We start from the raw sequence: 17,010 nt of genomic DNA, 5'->3' as shown, positions 1-17,010 counted from the left end.
TCTTAAGCATGGGGGCTATTCAACTGGTACCAGAAGAGGAAAAGGAACAAGGTTTCTACTCCAGATTTTTTCTGGTACCCAGAAAAGACAAATCATGATGTCCAATCCTGGACCTGTCTACTCTAAACAACTTTCTGGAGATTCCAAAATTCAAAATGCTGACTCTTCACCAATTACTTCCTATGCTAGGCAAAGATGCCTGGTTGGCAACACTAGATTTAAAAGAAGTATATCTGCACATCCCAATCAGGGAATCTTGCAGAAGATACCTACGCTTCAAAGCAGGCTACACACATTATCAGTTCTCTGCACTGCCCTTTGGCTTGTCTACTGCACCCAGGGTATTCACAAAGTGCCTGGCTCCAGTTATTGCATTTTGCAGGCAAAGAAGTATTCAAATGTACCCATACCTGGATGATTGTCTAATTCAGGCAGAAAGCCAGGGCATACTTTTGAATCATCTGGCATTTGTAAAAAGGGTTATAAATTGTCTGGGGTACACCATAAATGAAAAGAAATCACAACTGGTACCCTGTCAGCAAATTACATTCCTGGGAGCAAGCTTGAGTACAACTGCCCATATGGCTTACCTCACACCAGAAAAGCAAGTTCATTTGATAACCTATTTCAAACAAGTGGCCACAAAAACCCTGCTATCTGCAAGACAAATACTGCAAGCCTTGGGGTTCATGGCCTCCTGCATTCTTCTAATTCCATATGCAAGACTGCATATGAGGAAACTACAGTGGTATCTAAAAAGTCTATGTAGTTAACATTCTCACAGCCTGGAAACAATGAATGTTAAGTTGTCTATCTCACCTTCATTCTTGCTGGATGGGTTCGGAGCTGATCCTCGGCTCCAACTCGGCCTTCTACTAAAGCTCGAGAGCTATTTACTGGCTTGAGGCCTCCCCATATCCCACAATGCTAGGTGTCAGATACCCAGATCTCGTTTGCTGCTTCAGCTACGAGGTTGCGTTTTTTACTGGCTCAGGTCCTATTAATCCTTTTTTATCTTTTTCAGCTAAAATTTAACTGTTATTTTCTTAGACTTAGATTGTCTTAACTTTTAGTGTAGTTGTACTGGTGTCCCCTAGTTTGTCCCACTTAAGAAACTCATTTTCTGTTAGAGAGTCCCCCCCCCTTGTTCCTTTTCTGTTAATGGCTAACCCCCCCTTGTTGTAACTATAGGTGTAGTGTTTAGCCTTATAATTTTTATTTAGATTGTTGTTGTTATTTTTATTGTGTGGGTGGTTGTGATAGTCATTTTCTACTCACTACTGTTACCTTATCTAGTGCGGGTGTGTGACTGTGTCTGTGTGTCTGGTTTAAGCACTAGTGTAACATTTTTTTCTCTCTATGGTATCCCCGGGCCAGTATGTCCAAAGATACCAAAGTTTCAGGCTTCAAGAAGTGTGACTCATGCTGTCAGAAGATGTCTCTGACAGACGGTCACACTTCTTGCATGTATTGCTTGGGTTCCCTACACCTGCAGGACTCCTGTTTAGTCTGTCATGCCTTCAGCCCGAGAGTCCTGCAGGAGCATAGGAACAAACTTATCTTGAGAGGCCTACTCAAGCCAGAGGGATCCCCGGTGAAGCCTCAGTCGGGGAAATCCTCAAAGCCTGCCAAGACGTCGGCTCCCAGTTCGGAGCCGTCACCGGGTGCTGCATCTGCCTCTTCGTCGGCTCCAGCTGGGGCCAACACCTCTAGACCTCTATCGGCTCCGACTTTAATTTTGGAACCGTCATTAGGCCAGAAACATTCTAGGTCCCCTTCCCTAGAATCGGTTCGCTCATCTCCGAGGTCACCGTTGCTGCAGTCGGAACGGAACCATAGGTCCCATTCCTCTCAGTCTTCCAGGTTATCCGACCATGACTTAGAGAGGGTGGCCAGTAGACTACTTAAATTGCAGGCCATGGCCAAGATGTTAACCAGCCCTTCTCAACAGACTGGCTATCCCAGTGTCTTCAACAGTTCCTCCTCCGACTCCCCTTTTGTGTTCGGAGCCGGAGCTGGTTGGGGCTCGAATCTTGGAAGCGTCGGAGCTGATACCACACCTTTCTGCTCCTTTGTCGGCTCTGATCTCTTCATTGGTTCCTTCCTTGGAGGGATCTTGGCAGCGGGACTCCCTCGTCAGCTCCGAGGGGGCGAGTGGCATCGGACCCTTGTCCGACCCCGATCTCCCTCTCGGGGCTTCAGCGCAGGTGAGCTCAGCCCCGACATCAGCCTCGGAGCTGTCCCTCTCTGCCGGGAGGGGTTCACATCTCTTCAGAGCGGGGACCCTCTGCTCTGCCCGACAGGGGTGCCTTCAAGGTCATGAGCGTGCGGACTCCTGTGTCGGCTCCACGATCGGCCCCTTCGGCTCCTCCCCCCATGGTGCCTGCATCGGTCTCCATCCACCCTCTTGACCCAAGCGTGGAGAACAGACGCTCCAGGTCACCCCATTGGGCGTATCTTCCTCTTCCGAGTCCTCCCCTGATCATTCGGAGGAGCCCCATTGGAAGAGAAAGTGTAAGAGGAAACATGTTGACTCCCCCGAGTCAGTCACGTCTGATACCGACTTGGAGGATTCGGAAGGGTCCCCAAGGTCCCCCTCTGAGGATGTCTCCTTTTCAGACATCCTAGAAATCCTTAGGCAGAGGGGGAACTGGACTGCCCTTAACCCTTCCGAGGATGAGTCAGTGTACCTGGATGCGTTTGGTTCTCACCCTTCCACCTCCTGGGTGTCTCCACCTTTCTACCCGCTCATGGAAGTGGTGGCTTGAAAGGCATGGACAGCCCCGGACACAGTGGAACCAACTCCCCACAGGCCCACTAAGTTCATTACAGCCCCATCCGACAAACAATTTCTGACAAAAGTGTCCCTGTTGATGCTATGGTGGTGGCAGCAGCCACTAAGAAGGAGTTGGCTGACCCTTCGTTGCCTGTCCATCCCTGGCTCATTTTCACATGCGGATTCTTCAATGGATGCTTTTTATCCAATGGTCTTTTCAACAGCTTCCGATGTCTCACAACATAATAATCACCCAATCATGCAAAGACCACCTGTCTTGGTGGATGGTCTCCTCTCAAGTACTTCAAGGCAGACCATTTGTTCTTCCTCCTCCTGTTGCCACGGTGACAACGGATGCCTCCCTGATTGGGTGGGAGGGGGGGGCATTTTCAGGGCAGGACTGTCCAGGGCACTTGGCAACCTCTTGAGTACTACCTGCACATAAACGTCTTGGAGATGAGAGCGATACTTTTAGTATTGCAAGCTCTTCAAGACTCTACCCACTGGGACTATTGCAATTCAGACAGACAATATGTCTGTAGTGTGGTACATCAACAAGCAGGGCGGAACCAGGTCCTATCCCTTATGTCGAGAAGCACTCAGACTCTGGCAGTGGGCAATTTCCTCTCAACAGTTTCTGATAGCAACGCACATCCCCGGGAAGTCCAACGTCATAGCAGACAGGCTAAGCAGAGCTATTCTCATGCCTCACGAGTGGTCTCTCAGTCAGTCAGTAGCGGACAAAATTTTCCACAGATGGGGTCAACCTTGCTGCGACCTGTTCGCAACCCCTCTCAATAGCAAGTGCGACAATTTCTTCACTCTCTTCCCCCTCCTCGGCCACTCCCCCAGAGATGCTCTAGTTCACGATTGGCCCCGGAGTCTTCTGTATGCATTCCCACCCTTTTTCTTAATTCTCAAACTAATTCAGAAAGCGACCGCATTGGGATCCAGGATGATCCTCATTGCCCCTTACTGGCCTCGACAAATTTGGTTCCCATTCCTGCATTGTCACCTGCTGGAGCAGCCTTGGACCCAGTGCCAGATCTCTTGGTCCATCATTCGGGCGGGCTACACCAATTCCTTCAGTCTCTCAATCTCACAGTTTGGTTGCTCCACTTCCAACCTTAGCCAGGCTTCCACATATTTCTCAGCCAGTGTGTGAAATCATCCTTTCTTCGCACAAATCTGCTACCAGGAAAACTTATGCTAGTAAGTGGAAATGTTTCTCTTTCTGGGCGGAGGCTAGAAATCTAGACCCCTTTACAGCCCCTGTCCATCACGTTCTAGATTTTTTAGCAGAACTTTTTCGAGCAGGTTCCTTGTCTGCCACCATTAGGGTCCAATTGGCTGCTATTGCTAATTTCCACGCTGGCCTGTCAGAAACCAGCATCATGTCCCACAAACTTTGTAAGGCCTTTCTTAAAGGGACTATTTTACTTAGGCCCCCGGTTAGAGATCCCCCGCCTCTGTGGGATTTAAACCTGATATTAACTTCCTTGATTCTCCCTCCCTTTGAACCTGCGGCCTCCTGTTCCTTAGAATTACTCTCCTTGAAGACTCTCTTCTTAGTAGCCATCACTTCAGCTAGGAGAGTGTCAGAACTTCAAGCCCTCTGTATTCGTCCTCCTTATCTTGTGTTTCACAAGGATAGAGTTTCACTCAGGACTAATCCCTCTTTTCTACCCAAAAAACCTTCTGAGACAAACCTGAATCAGGCTATTGATCTACTTGTCTTTTTTCCTAACTATCCGAACAGAGCTGAACAAAAGTTACACCAATTGGACGTTCACAGGCAATTATGTTTTTATTTGGATAGGACTAAACAAACAAGAAAATTGGACCAACTCTTCCTATCCTATGCTGAGGGCAAGCAGGGCCTGCCAGTTTGTAAAATAACCTTATCCAGGTGGTTGGCCTCTATTATCACTTTGATTTATTAATTGAGGCATAGAGATCTCCCTACAAAACCAAAAGCTCATTCCACCAGAGCGTTAGCTACGTCGGTAGCTTTTCAAACAAGACTACCAATGGAATCTATTTGTGCTGCAGCCACATGGGCTACTCCTCATACGTTCATTTCACATTATAAGTTAGATATGGCCTCCAGGAGTCGAGCTGATTTTGGTTCCACTGTGCTCAAGAGTCTGTTCCGATGAGCCACCCAGGGCTCAGGTGCTAGGGATGCTGTCCCATCCAGCAAGAATGAAGGTGAGATAGACAACTTAACATTAAGAAGTTATGTACCTACCATAACGTTCCATGTTAGTTGTCTTCTTCTCGCCTTCTTTCTTCGCCCCCCTCCATCCCCCTAGCCTGGACAGACCGAGAAAAATCCCTTTTGAGGCCTTCTTCCTCTAGCTGAGTTTTATCTAGGTTACGTCTTCCTCTGTTTTTAGTACTGTAGGTAAACCTTGTAGTTTGGACAGGTGTCCTTAAAAATTTTTTTTCCACGGTGTTAGCTCTGCCAAATGAGATCTGGGTATCTGACAGCTAGCATTGTGGGATATGGGGAGGCCTCGAGCCAGTAAATAGCTCTCGAGCTTTAGTAGAAGGCCGAGTCAGAGCCAAGGATCGGCTCCGAACCCATCCAGCAAGAAAGAAGGCAAGAAGAAGACAACTAACATGGAATGTTATGGTAGGTACATAACTTCTTATTCCTATCATACCTTGCCTACGCCTGGAGTTCCTCTGGTGGGCAGAGGCCTGCCACCAAAACAAGGGGCTACCATTCACACTACCCCCTGCCATCCAAACAATAACTACAGATGCATCAGACTATGCATGGAGAGGGGCTCACCTGGCAGGGAAGTGCATTCGGGGCAAATGGAACCCAAGTCAAATGCACCTACATATCAATCAAAAAGAAATGTTAGCTGTACAGAATGCTCTGACAGCCTTCAAGGACTACATTCTTCCAGGACAACTAATGGTAAAGATGGACAACACGGTTATGCGGTACATAAACAAGCAGGGGGGTACACATTTCTACCCCCTCTGAGACTAGCCATGGCATTGTGGAACACAGCCTTGAGTTACCAAGTGCACCTACAAGCTCAATTCCTGCCAGGAAAATTGAATACACTGGCAGACGGACTAAGCAGAAACTTCATGGACCCACACGAGTGGAAACTAGAACCAAGGATTTTCAACATGTTGACAGGTGAATGGGGGAGCCAAGACATAGATCTATTTGCCTCCCCCCAGAACTACCAGTTGGACAAGTTTTGCACAAGGACTCCCCACAAACAAGCCTGGAAAGTGGATGCTCTGTCCTTCAGCTGGAAAAACAGTCTATGCCTTCCCCCACTGCCTCTGCTCTCCAAAGTTCTACTAAAAGTCAAACAGGACAAACCAAGGATGAGCTTGATTGCTCCAGACTGGCCACGCCAACACTGGTACCCCCTCCTGTGCAGTGTGTCACAGTTATCTCCATGGCACCTGCCTCAGACCCCTTCCCTGCTGTCTCAGCAGGAGAACCAAATTCTGCACCCTCAGCTTCCAACATTAAACCTTGCAGCCTGGCTAATCACTTAAATTCATCCTTATCATCTGTCAGCAAACCTGTGATGGATGTCATCTTAGAGGCAAGGAGACCTAGCACTAGAAAATCTTATGCTGAAAAATGGAAAAGATTCTGTGCCTGGAACCAGTCTCAAGGGATGAGCACAGCAGCGCCCAATTTACCTCAGATTTTGCAATACTTAACTGAGATGCTTCACAAGGGCCTGTCCTTTTCTATCATTAAAATCCACACCTCAGCCATTTCAGCTCATTATAACACAGAACCTCCCCTCTTCTGTTATCCACTACTCAAACAGTACCTCAGAGGGGCCAAAAACTTAAGACCACCCAGGAGAGCTCCAACCCCTGCCTGGGACCTTAACTTTGCATTGGAGAAACTCACTCTACCTCCTTTCGAGCCAGCTGCTACTACAGACTTAAAATTTCTTTCTTGGAAAACAGCTTTCCTTATAACAATCACTTCAGCTAGAAGGATATCTGAATTACAGGCTCTTATGGCAGTGGAGCCTTTCATCATCTTTCATGCGGACAGGGTGTCACTCAGGACCACTCCATCCTTCATGCCCAAGGTGGTATCCAGTGTGGCTCTTAATCAGTCCATTCATTTGCCAACCTTCTTTCCCAATCCACAGAACAAAGGGGAACAGATTCTGCATTCCTTGGATGTGCACAGACAACTTAGATTCTACTTGGACAGGACTAAACCTCGAAGAAAATCTGAACAACTGCTGGTAACATTTAAGGCAGTGCAGAGGGGAAGGCTATTTCAAAACAAACCATTTCTAAATGGATAAGCTATTGCATTCATTTATGCTATAAGCACCATGGAAAACCTATCCCCCAGGGGATCAGATCTCACTCCACCAGGGTTGCATCTACTTCTGCAGCCTTTCTCAGAGGTGTTCCCACTAGTGACATCCTAGAAGCTGCTACTTGGAGTTCTGTACATACTTTCACCAAGCATTATCATTTGCCAATTTTTTTAAATCCAGAGCTGGCTTTGCCACTGCTGTCTTGCAGGGCCTTATTGCTGGCCCTAAAGCTATATAAACTCCTCCTCCCAACCATAGCTTTGGGAATCTACCCAAATGTAATGACTGCAACAGTGAAACATGAAGAACATAGTACAGTTTTGTACACTTACCATAAATGTAGATGTTAGAGTGTATTCACTGTTGCAGTTCCGTTTACCCTCCCTCCTGCTCCCTAACTTCTTCTGGCTATACCTCTACTTTCCTTTATTATGCTTAAAAGCCTTTTTGATGTATTTGCTTTTTGTTGGAGGTATACCTTTGTGTTTTTATGTTTATTTGCTCTCCATGGGGGGGGGGGCACCTGCCATCTGGGGCAAGAAAAAATGATGTAATGATGTCGGCTGCATGTTTTATACCCCTGACGACCTGATGTCATGGAAGAAGGGATGGCAACTGACGCAGGACCCAAGACTTTGTTAATCAGGCTGACTGAGGGCAACCTGCAAGCAGATTACCCAAATGTAATGTCTGCAACAGTGAATACACTCGAACATCTACATTTATGGTAAGTGTACACAACTGTACTTTCTGAGAGTACTTGCATATTTATTTGGTGACACTGTGTTGGCCACTCCTAATAACCTTGCTCTTGGTCAAGCTACCATTTTATTAATATTAATATTGCACAGTAAGAATGAACACCCTTTGTTAAGGGCCTTAAAGTATGAAAAGTATGTAAAGCTGATAAGGAGTTGACTGGTGGCAGTGGTAACTACCTTACAGTCTGGCCAGAAGGGGGCATAGCTAGTATACTTTTGTCAGCCTCTACCAGGTGTGTGTGTGTGTGTGTGTGTGTGTGTGTGTGTGTGTGTGTGTATACAACATCAAAGAGTGTGTGTGTCAACTACTTGTGTAGGGACACAAAGCACTGGTTGGACAGAGAGGGTGCTGGTAGGTCTTGGCTTGGTTGCTCAGCTGAGATCTCAACTCTATAGCTGTGCCAGTGGGGACTGACTGTGGTCTCTGTGTGCTCTTAAGGGAAATTGCACTTGATGCAGATAGCTGCATCTATAAATACTGTGTGTGTACCTGTTATCCTTCCAGTGTATGTCCCCCACTGTTGTCAGTGGTAAGGATTGAGGATCCTCGATTACTGGTCCAGTGGTGGGTTGTCACACAATATTCAATGTTTTGTGATTTTCATCTCACGAAAATGAGTTTTGATCATATGGGATTTGAGCTTCAGACAGGGATCCCTATATATATAATATATGGGTTCCCTTTGAATGGTCTACATTCATATGGTCGAGACCATATGATCAACATCTGAAATGTCGACCATGGGAAACTGGCATCTCCCTACAGTGCGGAATAGAAAGATTTCCACTTCCGCACTGTAGTGCGATCTCAGAGTTGGTATATTTAAGTTTCGGGGGGGTGTGGGGTGCAGGTGGGGACAAAGCCCCCCTGCTAGCAGCTTTAAGGTATTTTTTTTTGGGGGGGGGGTTTGTGTTTTACTTGTATGGTCAACATTTCAAATGATGTTTCTAAAATGCTTTGCTTTGAAACAGCAGTGGTATCAAATTCAGTGCTGAGCTATACTGAAGTTTCTAGAAGTAGAATAACAATCTTATGTGAAGTTTGCAATTGAACACCCTTTTGTTACTGCCTAAAAGTTGAATAATGACATCTCTAAGGTTTTTTGAGATAAGACACTCTTTACATAGATACCAGCTGGTGTGTTTCATATACCTTTATATCAGTTTGACATTTTGCTTTATACTTTATTTCCAAAGGGGGACCATAATGAACTTCTGCTCAGCATTCACAATATGAAAATGGCCTGGAATATTTCTTTACTGATTTATCATTGCATCAGAAATAAAAAGTTTGTGTATTTCGTAGCAAAAGGTATACATTTGTTTTCAAGTTGTAGCATGCCACAGCTAAAATGCTATATTTTGAGGGAGCTGAACCGGTAGGTTCAAATTCAGTATTGTGCTGCACTGAAATTCCTAAGAGTATACTAAGTTGTTGATGACCTTGTTGATACTGCCTGAAAGTGTTATTTGGAAATCTCAAAGTGGGAGTACGGTATGATATTTTATACGCACATAACAAATACGGGGAGTTCATGTACCTTCACTGACATTTTGCATTATACCTGGTTTCCATTGGGGAAGTTATATGTCACTTCTCAGTATTCAGAATGCAGTAATAATCTAGAACATATTTTCTATATTGCATCGTATCAGAAGTAAAAATCCTATATATTTCTCCTGAATATAGATTTTTTTGGTCACTGGGATTGTGACTCTCCCATTTAGATTAATTTGCAATAAAGTAAGTACATTACATGAAGATGAAGCTGAAGCTGTGTGTTTTTATATCGGAGATACCAGCTCTGCATTCTATAGTGGAAGGTCATGATATGTTGTCTGAAATTTGCATTAATATTTCATGTGGTTGTAGAGAGAAGATTATCCCCAGGATTCTGCAAGCTCTGCACAGCATGCAGGAATAGTGCAGGAGCTGCTGGAAGCAGTATGACCACCAAGAGATCCAGGAACAAGCTCCCGGGATGTGCACAAGCACTCCTGCAGTATTACTGCACAGACACAGCTCCTGTATGCTAATAACCCCATTTGCAGGTGAAAACCGTGCAGATGAGGTGAATTAGTGATCCTGAAAGCTGGCTGCCATCCATGCAGGATTAGTGTAACCTGCAGAAATGTACTTGGCTAGTTACAGAGTACATTTCTGCAAACTACAAAATGGAGCCATGACAGCTCCAAATAAAGGGTGTATATAATGTGGAAAGCATGCCGATGGCCAAATATATGGCCATTGGCATGGAAAACAGTTTCAAAATAACAAAAAATAACTTTTATTCTTTTTTTGGCCAATTTAAGCGCAGGGAAGTGGCGTGCAAATGGGATCGGCCCAAAAATAAAACTAAAACCTTGAAAAATGCTTTTTCTGAAAAAAAATCACAATTTTGCCATTATAGTCAATGGCAGGCAGAAGACAACAAGGCCAGTGAATTGTAGTTGTTAAGGGGGAAGGCTCGGTGTCAGACTTGTAACCAGGCATTACCAGTCAATCATATGCAAATGAGGGGAATGATACTGAATCACAGATCTCCCCTCATGGCTAGCCTGCACCCAACTGTGTAGCTGCAGGAAAACCATGGTGCAAGCCTAAGAGTTATCTGACATCATAGAGGGGTGTGTCAGGCATACTGTAAGCTTATTGGATCTCTGTGGCTTGGGTTTGCCCTTAGCCTAGCAGAGCTAAGGAAGGGGGTATGTCTGAAGCTGCCAAGCACACTTTACATTGGCTAAATGGGTTTGCATGCAGCACACTGGGGTTTAAACAAAAAAAAAAATAATAAACCAGGAAATAGCAGCTCCATTCACATGTGAGCACTGGGTTTGCATGGCACACCTCTGGGCTTAAACAGGAAAGCAATGGGAAGGGAAAACAGCAGTAGGAAGGTAATCAAGGAGAACTATCATAGCTGTCAGGTGAAATATATCAGAATCAGCCAATTACACAGGCAGCAGCCCAGCCCAGCACACTACTATCATAGGTTCATAGATTAGTACTAGGCTAACTGCCCTTGTGAGCCATTTTAAGCCTAGTCAATTATCCCGTGTGAGACTCAAACCCTGCACCTTGTGTTTGTAAGTCAAACACCTTAACCTTTAGGCCGCCCCTCCCAACTATAAACTATGAAAATACCTTTCCCTCTGTTTTTTTCCACAAACTCTACACCACCAGTGTGCACAAATGGCGAACTTTTACCTAACAAAAGCAACAAAATTATAGGGGCTGCATTCGCTCTCATAAATCAACATGTGAAAGATACTGAGGGTGGTGAGGATGAGAATGTTGATGACCAACCCACAGTGAGTAGAAGAAGAGTGTACAGACCCAGGTTAACCTACAGGGGCTACATGAGCTGGAGATAGTGGAGCACTATTGGGTGGACAGGGACATCCTAGAGCAAATTGTTGAGCTGTGCAGGCCACGCCTCACACACAGAAGCAACAGAGGGGAACCTATCCCAGTGGATACCAAGGTATGTGTAGGCTTAAGAATACTAGCCACAGGTACCTTCCAAAGGCCAACTGGGGATGTCATGAGGATCTCACAGGCATTAGCATCCAGGGTACTCCACCAGTTCCTGGATGCCATGTCAGCACATGTCGGTGAGCACTTATATTTCCTCAACACCGTGAGGCATTGACCAGCAGTATGCGTCTCTTCCACCAAATAGCAGAATACCCTGAGGTAGTGGGTGCTATAGACTGCATGCACATACACATCAAAGCACCACCCGGTGAGCGGGGTAGAGTCTACATAAACTGCAACGGCTTCCCCTCCATCAACTGCCAGGTCATGTGCGATGCCCAGGGGATTATAATGAATGTGTGTGCTGGCAGCCCTGGAAGCTATCATGACTCCCACATCTGGCATATGCCGCAGCTGTACCAGAGATTTGCCAGTGGGGACATCCCATATGGCCACCTAGTGGGGGATGCTGGTTATGCACTGGAGCCGTGGCTGATGACACCCATCAGAAATGCACACACACCTGAACAAGAACTCCATAATGAGGCACACGCACAGACCAGAATCATAATAGAGCATGTGTTTAGGATGCTCAAGTCATGGTTCTGGTGCCTGGACATAATTGGTGGAGCCTTGTAGTACTAACCAGCTACATGTACTCAAATTGTCATTGTATGTGCCATGCTACACAATATGATCTTGCGGAAACAGCTGCAGCAGGAACAGCATGGGGCAGGGCCACACAGCCTCCCACCATTGCCAAGGCCTGCACAGGCACAGAGTGACTCAGATGAGGAACAATCTGTGCCTGCCCCAGTAGGCAGAAGGAGGCATGTCCAGTATGCCCAGGCCTTGGCAAAGAGGCAATGCATAGCACATATGCTGACATGGTAGGAACCCAGGGAATGACACCTCACTCTGACTCGCACATACTGTAAAATGGATGCCAAACATGACACTACCTGTGCTTAACCATGTATAGGGAGTGTACTATGTGCATCAAACATAGTCAGCCCTCTAGCACCATCCTCAATACTGGCAAACCACAAGGTAAGTCACTCTCACTATCAATTGCTGAATGTAGTAGTATGTTCTGCTACCTGTATCTATGGTATGGATGTGAGCATGTTAGGGAATCGGGTGACTGAATGGGATGCCAGCAGATAGCAGACACCTATATCAGCAGCATGAAATCCTTAACAAATACTGGTGTCAACATAGTAGGCAGTACTAGACAAGGTGACAAATCCAACTGCAGGACATGTGGTGGGCCAAATGTGGGTTCATAGGACATGCACATGCATTTCATTGAGGCTCACATACCCAACAACAGTCTCAGTCAGCAGGACAGGTGTAGACAAACACAAAGAAAGGCTGTGCCAAGGCCTCTGATTGATTGCTATGGAGAACAGCCCCCCTCCAGACCTACACAAACAGACTACAACAGGTCAGGCAGTGGGATATTAGCTCTGAAGGGTAAGAAGTCTGATACTGAAATGTAGGTCAATAAAACCTAAGAACTGTAGTACACTGACATGCCTCTAGTCTGCATAATAAGTCAGAATACAGAATGAAATGGAGTACCTGAAATATCAGTACAGTCATAGCAAATATTTACAGTTGTCAGGTTGCCTTCCCCCCAAGAATCCTCTGTAGAAATGTAATAACATATATGTGTAGGTATAATAGTGGAGCACAGATTACCTGAGCTGGCCAAAGTAGCAGGATAGATCGTAGCACATGTACAGTATGCAGGGCTCTGTGTGTTAGGTTGATGTGTGTTGTATATTGTGTGAAAGTGGTCAGCATGTTGGCATGGAGGGTTGTGTCCTGGTGGCCAGTGGCCAATACTGTTGATGACAGGGCCAAGTTCTCACAACCGCAGTGCCAAACACAATGCATCCCAGCAAGACGCATTCCAGCAGTAATCCATACTAATTGTTCGGATGTAATATCTGTTACCATCTGAAAGCTGGACATGGTATGAATGTGGGCCCAGACATACAAACAGTACACAGGTGAAATTACCCCAGACAGAGAGTGTATAAAATGTTACTGTCAGATGGACACACCTTTGGAATTGTACATACAGGTTAACAGCATAGGTTAGTTGGCTGTGTAGTATGGACTACTGATGTCATCTGGCCAAACACTGGCAGACCACAAAAGGCACAGGTATGAAGTACTGAGAAACTGCTGATGTCCCTGCACAAGCTAGCATAAGTGGAATGCCCCATGTACATTTGTGAGTCAGCTGCAATTAGCTTCCATAGCACACATGCACCCAGCTCACCCCACCATCAGCCACAGGTACCTCACAGGTCTTATCCCTGCTGTTGGGAATGAGTACAATATGATCCTCACCTCTGTATGGGAATAGCCACAGAATGCAGCATGCTGAAGAGGTGTCCCATGCAGGTGTGTCCCTAGCTGTAAGCAGCATCCTGTCAGCATCCACACCAATGGATCAATAAGAACAGAGACTATTGACATTAGCACCTTGCACACCTACCCTGTCACCCAGGGGAATATAGTGGCTTGCAGCCTGGGACTGTAGGAGTGAAACAATGCACCGGCCTGCTGCAGATGGCCTGCATCACTACAAAATGCCCTACAGTCCTCTGTCAAAGGCCCGTGTCTCACCAGTACTGCCAATGTATGTTATCTCAATGGACTCCCAAATAACGTAACACAGTCCACAGAACACAAATGCAAGACCATGTTGACAAATCCCAGTAGCATGTCCACCATGTCCTGCTTCATGAACTGTGGACCAACCACTAAATACTGCTGGAATGAAGTGAAGGATAGTTATCAGATAACAGTTACATAATGTTTGGAAGAGGATAGAATAACGGAGGGGGGGGGTAGAAGCATGGATGCCATGGTGTGTGTGAAGTCTGAAACTCAGATGTGTCCACACACCATCCCTGCCTGCAAACACAGGAATGGGTGGCTACAAAACTGCCCGTAAACCACAATGTGAAGGGGTAATGACCAGAAATATGAGCCCTGCCTCTGGGTAACCTAAGGGAATCTGTAGAGCTGTGAGGTATGGCCACAGCAGGATATGGCCATACTGTCACATCGATTGATGTATAAGCATGGTATCCTCAGCCATCACAGTACCAAAGTGCTTAACCGTTTACACAAACCCATCAGCAAGTGTCTGCAGCTCCCCCTCCACAATGGCATGATTGTGCAAGAATATGTAGGCTGCAGACCACAATACTGGACACAGTATCATTAATCTTGTGTTCCCCAGGAAATTACTGCAAGCAAATATGTATACCTGTCAGTACTTGATGACATATAACATCACAGTGTAAAACAGTACATATATGTTCATCGTGCATACAGCTGCAGTCATAACAGATGGGTTCTCCTGCCGTCAGGCGGGTCCTCGGTCGGCCGAATTCCAAAGTCTAGGTCCGGCATCGGTTGTCATCGCTTCTTCCCTGACGTCAGTGTGACAGGGGTATAAAGGAACCAGCCAACGCCATTTTCTTCAGCCTTTCTTGCCGCACGCTGCCCGAAGCAGAAGCAGTTCGCAAGTGCCGGTCGGCCAGCTCCTGAGATTACGAAAATTTAGAAACCAAAGTCTTCTTAAAAGCTAAGTACCCCGTTGGGGAAACTTTTCTTGCTTCAGACCGATGTCAAAGTTAATAATTGTATTTCTTGTGGGAAGCAAATACCGCATAAGGATTTCCATTCCCTCTGCATACCTTGTTTAGGCCCAGACCACGACGTCTCGGTCTGTCGCTTTTGTGCTACATTCAACAAACACACTATTAAGCGTCGGGCAGAGTTTGCCCAGCATTATTTTGGGAAAGCATTTAACTATACTATGTCATCGGATACTCCAACTCCGGTTTTGTCTAAAAAACTCAGACAAGGACCGACACATGAGGTCCGCGGCCTCTATCGACACCACGCCAAAGCCTACTACATGTGGTCCGGTTCTCAGCGAGGTGCCTAAGCAGCCCCTGACTACCAACGACCTGTCTTTGACGGTGTCTCCTGTGCCCAAGGTCGCAGGCTCCTCGGCCCACACCACGACTACAGATACCGAAGTCACTCTTGGCGTTGAAACTCAGAATGTGGACAGGTCCACCTCCACTCAGGGTGTCTTCAGACCTTCCTCTTCTTTCTCCATCAAGGCTTTCACAAAATCTAAAGCAACCATGCACTCTGAGACCAGCTACACAGGGCCCATCTCCAGGCCCAATGCCTAAGAAACAGATGCTTAAAATGGCTGAGGATTTAATTACTCTTATCAGAGGTTCTCAGCCCCCTCTGGACCAAAGGCCTAGAGTGGAGAAAGATTCCCCCTCCTCTGATCAGGGCTCCATTATTTCAGAGCACTCTGATGATCAGGAACATTCTTACTCCCCTTTTGAAGACTCCGATACGGAGGAGTCCATCCCTTCTGTATCCCCCCCTGAGGATTACTCATTTGGGGAAACTTTGCATACCTTAAGGGAACACTTCCACTGGGAAGGCCAGGATTATTCAGATTCCAAGAAAAGGCTCAGGGAATTTCTCTTGCTTCCTCAGCACAGGCCTCTGGCTATACCTCCTGTCTTGGACATCCTAGATGATGTTTACTCAGAGGCCTGCCTTAACACGGACTCTCTACCTCCAGCTCCATTTAAGCCTGACAGGTACTACAGGGTCCCTGACTCACACCAATTTCTATACAAAAGCCATGCTGCTGACCCAGAGACCATCTCACAGGGCCCCAAGGGAGTTAAGGCCTCCATTGCTAAAAATCCATTGCCTTCCAAAAGAAATTCCAGATCCTTAGAAAGGTGGGGAAAAAAGGTATATACCTCGGCTACCTTATCCATGAGGGCCTTAAACTGTCAGTTTCATATGCTAAAATACCAACAGTTTTGTTATCACAATTGAAAAGTAAAATGTCACAACCTGAACAACCAGACTTGAAGGAGTTGCAGGATTTGATGCATAGTGCAGAACAAGTGGGTAAGCATACCTTACGATGTGGTTTTGATGCTCTAGAGGCCTCATGTAGAGCTGCTGTTACAGAATCAGTCATACGTAGGCATGCCTGGCTCAAGGAACAAGCCTTGCCTGATCATGTCAAAGCTAAATTACTAGACGCCCCTCTTCAAAAGGATGTACTATTTGGTGCTAATGCTGAGGAGGTATTAAGGAAAATGGAGGAAAAGGCTAAATCAATGCAAACTGTGAAAGAATTTCTACAGGTTCAACCCCATTTTAGTAGAAATTGGCCTTCCAAAAACTGGTCCTTTCCTGCCACAGACAGACCCCAAAGAGGCAGATACAGGCGCCCGAGGGGCAGAGGACAATTCAAAGGATTGTATAGAGGCAGACAATGGCAAGCTCCTACACAGAGGTGGTGAGGACAACTCGCAATCTTTCAGAAAGCAAACCCAATGACTTTCCCCTTTGCATGCCAACCAGGTCTCAAATGGCAGCCCCCTTAGGAGGGAAGCTGGCATTATTTTCAAAAAATTGGCATATAGTCACAAAGGACAAATGGATCCTGGACATTATAAACAGAGGCTACAAATTCCATTTTCATACCCTTCCAAAAATGAGAGGCATGCCAAACCTGCCACACAATCAAAGGGCAGAGGCACAAAGGCAAATTACAGATCTCATAAACATGAA

The sequence above is a fragment of the Protopterus annectens genome, chromosome 12.part0 (genome assembly GCF_019279795.1).
Source record: "Protopterus annectens isolate FY-2018-M chromosome 12.part0, PAN1.0, whole genome shotgun sequence".
Taxonomy (NCBI): Eukaryota; Metazoa; Chordata; order Ceratodontiformes; family Protopteridae; genus Protopterus; species Protopterus annectens.
Note: the sequence above shows the minus strand (reverse complement) of the source record.